Raw genomic sequence first — 8,822 nt, forward strand, 5'->3', positions numbered from 1 at the left:
AAGTCGCTATTATGCTTTGCATTCAGGTGACTTAAATATTATAAATTAGAATACATATTCACACAATTTTATAATTAAACAACAATATTAGTATTCACGCAATTTCAAAACTAAATATGAATTATTAACTTTTAAAGGCTTTATAACAAAAACTAAAAACATTATTTCAGTTAGTGAAATATAACCAAACATTTACAGTCAATTACCATTGATTTACAGTGAAAAAAATCAATAAAATGAATAAGCAAACAATTAATATAACTTAATTTTGAAAAATGAAGGTAATACTAGTATTTTTCTAAATTAATTTTATTTAGAATATTTTCACAATTTTATTTTTCATATCCTTTGACATAAAATCAATTTTAACAAATTAGATGAAAAAAATATTTATTTTTAAAACAATATCTGAGAAAATAATTCCATAATTATCAAAACTATGTATAGTTATGATTTTTAATTAATAATACAATCATAATTATTTGAAGTTTTTTTTTTTTTCTTTTCATTTTATTATTAGTTTTCTTTTTAATTTTGACGAGAAACATAAAAAAATAGTAGTTACGTTCCTAACTTATTTTTTAATAACTAAAAATATAACAAAAATATATATAAAACACATTTCTACACAAATATTTCGAACATAACTATAGCTAATGATTTTGAAAGCTTATGACAGCATAACGCATTACTATTCAATACTAAAAAATTATTTATGTTTATTGTCGTGAAATTAATTTTAAAGAATGTATTTAATAAATTTGAGTACATTAACAACCAAAAAAGATTTTCTTACAGCGATAAAGATCTGGGTTTGCGAAAAGAGAATTTTTTCTTATAATAAGACAGCGAAACTGATAGCAAGAATTTACGATAGGAACTTGTTTTGATTAGTAGATGCAATAAGCTATTTCACAAAATATACAGAAACATACGGAAATGTTCACGGAATCAATAGTATTCCACAATACTAAGAAATACAGTGCTGTGCTGTAGATTAAAAAAAGTCTTACCACAGGAAAATAAACAGAAATATTCCATAAACACTTAATGAATGTATACATTCCGTACCGCCAAAGTGGAACACACACACTTTAAAAGGGCGAAGGCAGTAAACCTCGCCAACGAGACAGACTCAGAGATCCGGCGTAGAGCCTTCGATCGGTGCTGCACACATACACACGCATTCGAAATATCCATGCTGAACTCAGCCACACATGCCATCCGTTGACACTGAATTTCATGGCAGCCAACGCACATTCGTTTCGCCGGGTTGCCAGTTCCTGTCCTCATCTTTTTTTATGCATTTTTTTGGCGGACTTTAATATATTTTTATGAATTCAGAAGGAAAAAGAGAATTAAGTAAGTATAATGAAAAAAGTAAAAAGAATTAAAAGGAAAATTATGAATGAAATATTTGTAATTTTGTTTCGTCTTCTTGAGAGGAAACAAAAATTTATTAATTAATCGAAGATGGAAAAAAAGTCGTGTGGAAAAAATATAAAGAATAATTTAAATAGAATAAGGGAGAATAGTTATTATTTTTATATATTCAAAAGGGGAAGAGAAGAATTTTGTGAGTATAAAAAACAAGAAAAATTATGAATGAATTTTGTTTCGCCTACTTGGGAGGGGACATAAATTTATTAATTTATTGATGAGAACAAAAAGTCTTGTATAAGATTTATGAAAAATAATTTAAATAAATAAGAGGAGGGGGAGATATAGTTTATAAATAATAGTTTATATATGTTTCTTACTTATTTATGATTTTTTTTAAATTAAAAAGAGAACGAAATGTTTTTGAATTTCTAAACTAAAAAATTTGAAAAAGATTTGGAAAAAATCTATACATTCATATAAACAAACAAATAATGTTAACCTTTATTACTAATATATTTTGAATGAAGGGAGGGAAGTACCAGAGAAGGGCAAAAAAATCTATAACCTCTCTTCTAAATATGTATGCCTTTTAATCGGATAAATCTAATCAATTTTTTTTTTTTAAAGAAAAAGAGTTAAATTTTATTCTAGCGAAATGTATAAGTGAACTATAATTATATTCCTTTATAGTCCTCTGGGATCTGATTCTTCGGTGATTAAAAATCACTAAATCATGAACAAGTATGCCTAACATAAAATAATATACAATTTAAATTTAAAAATGTCATAAAAGCACAGAGAAATCTTTTTCGTTACAGTACTATTTGTTTGTAAATTAAACTCGTGAAATAATGACTCATGAAAATTTGAAATGAAAATAAAATGAAAAGCAATAAGTATTTGGTATAAAAAATTTTTAAGAAAAATTCTAAGTTTATTTATAATACTCCAGCAATATATATATATATATATATATATATATATATATATATATATATATATATATATATATATATATATATATATATGTTTGGATAAAACATTGTACTTGCCTTTCAATAACTTATCAGTCACAATTGATTTATTCCTCTTTCAATTAAAAATTTTGTCAGCCTTTTTGTTTCAGAAGATGCATCACATCTTTATACAAGAATGAACCAATATCATTCTTGTAGAATTATAAAAAGAATTTATTAAGCACTTAGGAAACAATAAAAGGGAAAATATACAATATTTAGAACAATTTCTTTCTTTGCTGAAATTTTTGTTATCTTTCTAAAAAAATAAAATTAAAAGCGAATTACTCACGAAAATTTTATTGTGGGGTTAAAAAGGAATGAAGAATGATTCGTAGAGTAATAATTTTAAAAATATCACACAAATGTGCATATTTACTCGTATTATTTTTAATGTATTTTTAGAGTATCTATAATATTCCTATTTTTAATACAGATTTTTTTTATAGACAGCATTTTAAAAAACTTAAATTAAAACTCACTGTATATGAGAAATAGCGTGTTTTCACTTTTTATTTTTATTTTTATAAATGATTTTAAAATTAGAAAAATTTAGACCAACAAATATCGATCTGTAGATAATAGGAAAATATATATTCATAACAATTTATTGTTTTTAGCCATTACAGCAATCCTGAATATTGAAATGCGATGCAGTGTTTCGAAACAAAAAATTCTGTCTACAACTTAAAAAGAAATATGCACGAAAAATGAATATTAAAAGTAACTGAGATAATAAATTTGTTTACTATTGGTTCAAAAACCAGACAAAGCAACTTCTGATTTGAAGAATTTAATAATTTAAAGGAATAAATAACTCCTGATAATGGATCGGTAATATACAGGGTGTTTTCTAAACACCGCTCTTGACATGCAAATTAAGAATATTTGTTAGAAAGGAATTAAAAATATTCGACGTTAATAAACACGTATAAATAAATATTTGATATATTTAGCATGAGATACAGTTCAATTCTTTTTCGTTCAGTTTTCTGAAAAGACAAAAAAAATTTTTTACCAAAACATTAGAATTTGGTTTTTGGTGTTTTATAAGATAATCCATATGATTTGTTCATAATCACTTTTAAATAACCTACACTGTCAAAATCATTTCAGTTTTTATGAAAGTTTTTTATATGTATATAGAATATAAAATTGCAAGGATTACTAGAAAATATTTTTAGACTGATTAGTGCTTTTGACTTTGGGTTTATTTCAGATTTTTCTTTTTTTAAATAAGTACTTTGTCTATATCCACTTTCTGTTTATATTTTCTGAGTAATTTGGACTTAGGTTAACATTTTGTTTGTCTTGTTAACCATTAACTTGACGAAATTTGATGTGGTCAACCTTTCATCAAAGATGGATCATTTCGCGTGCTGCAATTTAGACTGAGGACTGCATTTCTTCTGTTGACAATAATTAGTAAAATAGCGAAAATCATATTTTTGCTTACATATAAAATAATATTTAAAACATGTTAGATTGAATAAGACATATTTGTAATTAAAAACTTTTATAATAGTTATAAAATAATTTGAATGGTAAAAATGAAAGAAATGTTACAATTTAGGTGATAAAATTTTTTTTTATCTTCTAATGCTTTTTTGCAAATAATACTTACTATAAATAACACAGAAAACGTACAAAATGTTTAATCGCAGCGTAAACTTTAACTTGAATAAACTTCATCGATAACCATACCACTCATAAGTTCGCAGTTTTTCTTGTTAATTTAATAACAAAAAATGTTGAAAAAGTGTTTAAGATTTCTGCTTAGTTTAGATAAGGCAGCGGGGCACATAAAATTACAGAAGAAACTGCAAGTGGCCCCACACTGTAAAATATCCAGATCTAATTACAATAAAAAGTACCGGCACTTACCGTAAAAACCATTTTTTCCGAAACATGTTACGGAGCAAATAATCTGATATACCTTATTTTTTTACTGCAATAATTACTGTAAAATCACTCACTCACTCTAATTAAATGAATGTTACTGTAAAAATTACGGTATTATAATTTACGGTAAAAATGGATTTTACAGAAAAATGGATTTTACGCCTTATGCACTCAAAGTGCCGGTACTTTATAACGTAATATGATTCAGAATATTTTACAGTACACGAGCCTCAGAATACCGATCCGTACAATAGAAGGACGAGGACAGTCAATGCTGCTCCTTTTTGACACAGTTGTATTATCTGTTGCTTTGTTTTAAAAATAGTTTATAAACATTTCCTAACTATTGAATTTGTAACTAAACATAATATTTTTGCTTACTTTATTTTAGCTTATTTTAGCTTATTTGCTTACTTTATTCATTGACTTTATTCATCATGAAATAGTTTGACTTGGAATTTTTTTCAATATTAACCCATTAGCGACCACAATCTCTTTTTAAGGACGCCTCTAAATTGGCAACATGAGTTCACAGGAATTATTGAATTGTAATTTTTTTTTTTTACTTATTTGTTAAATAATTGAAGTAAGTACTTTATTTACGTCACACTAGCTGCACAATTGCCACATTGGCGACGATCTGGGAAACATGCTTAAGGATGATACGAAGAGATCCCAATTTGTGATTTTTCAATTTAGACATAGATCTGCAGGGGAAGGAAATTTTCAATAGATCCCTGTTCCCGTGGTACTGCTCAGTGACCAACCACAGCATTTTCAATTCCTTAGATTTTATGAGCACGTATATCGGAGGGTCTTAGTGGAGTCGAGGATCGAACCCCGGCACCTCCAGAACGGAGTCCTATTCTCGAACCACTGGACTACCACGGCCATTTAATATTTGAAAGAAATCATCTTTAAATAGTTTCTACTTTAAATTTTTTCAATTAGTCATATATTAAGCGTTTGTTTGAATTTAATCATTAATAAAACAAGGAATTTTTAGGCAGGAATTTTTAAATTATTTTTTTGGTTAAATTTACACTATTTTAATATCAATAAATATCACGTTTTTAAAAAATTGAGACTTGCATATAAGTATTCAAAATATTTTCAATTTTTAATTCTAAATTGTTCCCCATTGTACATGCATAATAATAATAACATACATATAATATGGGGCTGAACTGTTATAATATATATATATATATATATATATATATATATATATTGACTTTTTTGTGGTTAAACAATACTTTTTCAGAGAAATTTAAAATTTAAGAATAATATGATTATAAAATAATAGAAACTAACACAAGTAACTTTAAATCAGAATTGCTTTGTGAGGTCCAGATTTTTATCCATCCAGATTTTTAAACTGAAAACTTCCTTAACCACCATGCCATCACAACAGGAGATTTTGTTCATGATATCGTTTGATTTCAATAAATGATGGAGCACCTTTGCTTCGATATCGATATTCAAGTCCGTCAATATTTATTGTAAAAACAAAAAGCATATTATTTTTATTTCAGCTGTCATAGAAAATGCATCAAAAAATTTTAAAAATATCAATCATCAAATCAATGCACTGCATCGATATTAATTACCAAGCTACTCAAATTAATCTGAATGAATATAAAATCGAGATTGACGTGATGGAAAAAAAGAAAGAAAGAATAAATAAAAAAATGAGAGGAAAAAAAAGAAGAGAAGTAAAAAAGAAAAAGGTAGTGAAAGAAACGAAAAAAAAAAGGCTAAACTAAATAAAAATTTATTACAGATCATTGATATCATTAGCGGGAGATTTTTTACGTCATATCGTTTGATATTGATAGATAACGAAAGAGTTTTGTTTTTGATATCCAAATCAATTTACGTCATTATTCAATGGAAAAATCTGTAACGTATTGACACTTGAACTATTAAAGATATTGCATTGTAAATTTCATAAATACAAGTAATGAAGGCATTGAAATGAATTTAAGTACTATTTGTTTAAATGTAAATCTACACCAAGTAGGGATAAATGTGATGTGATGTGAAAAAAAAAAAGAAAAAATTATGATTAAATAAATAAGCATTATTAATATAATTAGTGGAAGGGAAAAAGATTTAGTACGACGAAAGTAGGACTGGGCGATATTAGAAATTATATATCGTGATGCATCGTCAGTTTTGCATCGCGATATAGCGATGTATCGCGATATAGTATTTTTGAATTTCATTTACTTGTAAGGCACAGAAAGTCAGATTTCTATCAGAATTTCATACTCACATTGATTTAAATCAATTTATAAATTTAAAGATGTATATGTTTTGCTTAAGAAGATATTAAATAAATTTACTACAATGTACAAATCTTACTTAAAATGTTTATTGAAATGTTTGTTTAGAAATTCATAATACGCGTAAAACAAAGTGTTAAAAACTTTTTTTAAAGCGTTTTTAACAAATTAATATTTTCTTGTACTATTATGCATAAATAATTACATAATTATTCGATCGTAATGTTCAATTTCTAAATGAAACGTTAAAAATTATTTGTATGTTTAAAACAAAGTGCTAAATAAATTTTAGAAAAAAAAAACGCTTTTAAAACACTATTTTTTATTATTATCCTTTCAGTTATTATAGTTCATTTACGTCACACTAGAGCTGCACAATGGGCTATTGGCGACTGTCTGGGAAATATTCCTGAGGATGATCCGAAGACATGCCATCACAATTTTGATCCTCTGCAGATGGGATGGCACCCCCGCTTCGGTAGCTCGACGACCTGCACGCGAAGTCGAGCACTTTACGGTAGAACAGTTTAACGAGGACCAATACCGCACACCCTCGGTCCCTATGCAGACTGATCCAAGTGGTCACTCACCCGCACACTGACCGCAGCCAGTGATGCTTGACTTCGGTGACCTGCAGGGAACCGTGTCTTAACGATCAGTCCACTGCGGGACCTTATCATTTCAGATAAATAATTAAATTAAATTAAATAATGACCGAATTATGAACGAAAAACAAAGTAAGATTTAATTTCTTAAAAATAAAAAAATTGTGATATACGATAATATATTTAGCTAATTAACAAATAATATGAAAAGAATATTTTTTTAAAAAAATTATTATGCTCTCTAATAAAACGAAGTGCTAAATGATTTTAAAAAAATGAATAAAATACGCAAACCTTTCAAATTTTTTTGTATAAACAAAGTGGATTGACTTATGTCCAAATCCAATTGACAAAAATAAATTTTGTTTTAACTTTATTTCTAAAAGTAAAAACAACAAGATTTATAAATTTAAAATCAGTAATAAAAACTCATTAAATTATTAGAAGTTTCATCCAAAAAGTTTTTAATAAATTAAAAGAAAGTAAAAAAAAAATAACCTAACAAATTCAATTCTTTATGGGCTCCTAAATTAGATTGCCGATAATCTTTACATTTAAAAAATAAAAAGAAGTTTTTTTTAAAAAAAACTTATCTAATTAATGAAGAAACTCTTCTTTATATATTCTTTTCAATAATAGATTGCCTTCAGAACAAGATAACATCGGCGATCACGAAGTTAGTCCCACTGAAAATAATCTACAAGAAAAGTCGCGACAGAGAAGAAAAAGCTACGAGGTGCGAAAAGGAACATGCGATATAACGATATGTGTTCTAAAACTCTTGATTCTGATTCTACAGCTCACCAATCAAGGCCATTTCAACATAACGAAACGAACATCGTCTTTCACAGCGCGAGTCGACATCGGAACGTAAGAGATGAGTCTTATATCGCTATATCGTTTTCTTATATCCTTGCGTGTCTTATATCGCTATATCGTTTTGCGCTCGTTGTCTTTACTCGACGGCTTAAATCAGATTTCTGATGCATCTCCTTGAATGAAAGTCGCTGTATCGTCTTGCCGATATATGCGTTAAATCGATATGTCTCGATACATCGATTTATAGCCCAGTCCTAGACGCAAGTCGTAAATCGTAACAAAATGATATCGTAATTTTTTTTTCTTCTAGAAATCTATATGATATTGTCACTTGAAAAATCTATAACGTATGGTCACTTGAACTATTAAAGAAATTGTATTGCAAATTTCATAAATGCTAAGTAATGAAGGCATTGAATTGAATTTAAGTACTATTTGTTTAAATGTAAATCTACACCAAGTTGGGATAAATGTGATGTTAAAAAATGAAAAAATTACGATTAAATAAATAAACAGTATTGATATAATTAGTGGAAGGGAAAAAGATTTAGTACGACACAATTCGTAAATCGTAACAAAATGATATCGTAAATTTTTTTCTAGAAATCTATAAGATATTGTCACTTGAAAAATCTATAACGTATTGTCACTTGAACTATTAAAGAAATTGTATTGTAAATTTCATAAATGCAAGTAATGAAAGCATTGAATTGAATTTAAGTACTATTTGTTTAAATGTAAATCTACACCAAGTTAGGATAAATGTGATGTGAAAAAAAATGAATAAATTATGATTAAATAAATAAACA

At 26.9% G+C, this 8,822-nt stretch overlaps 1 protein-coding gene across 3 annotated transcripts in view; it reads right to left on the reverse strand.

Moving 5' to 3' along the window:
- Positions 1-1,235, reverse strand: part of LOC107443340 (trithorax group protein osa) — a 36,516-nt gene extending 35,281 nt beyond the window's left edge. For 2 of the 3 annotated variants that reach the window (XM_071188217.2, XM_016057166.4), the window contains exon 1: positions 1,014-1,235. The gene's annotated coding sequence lies outside the window, so the exon portion shown is untranslated. Of the gene's footprint in view, positions 1-796 lie in introns of all 3 variants that reach the window. The other variant, XM_071188216.2, reaches the window with a different exon arrangement.
- Between the last annotated feature and the right edge of the window lie 7,587 nt (positions 1,236-8,822).

This window comes from Parasteatoda tepidariorum, chromosome 12 (genome assembly GCF_982258835.1).
Source record: "Parasteatoda tepidariorum strain Cologne lab strain chromosome 12, Ptep-v5.0, whole genome shotgun sequence".
Taxonomy (NCBI): Eukaryota; Metazoa; Arthropoda; class Arachnida; order Araneae; family Theridiidae; genus Parasteatoda; species Parasteatoda tepidariorum.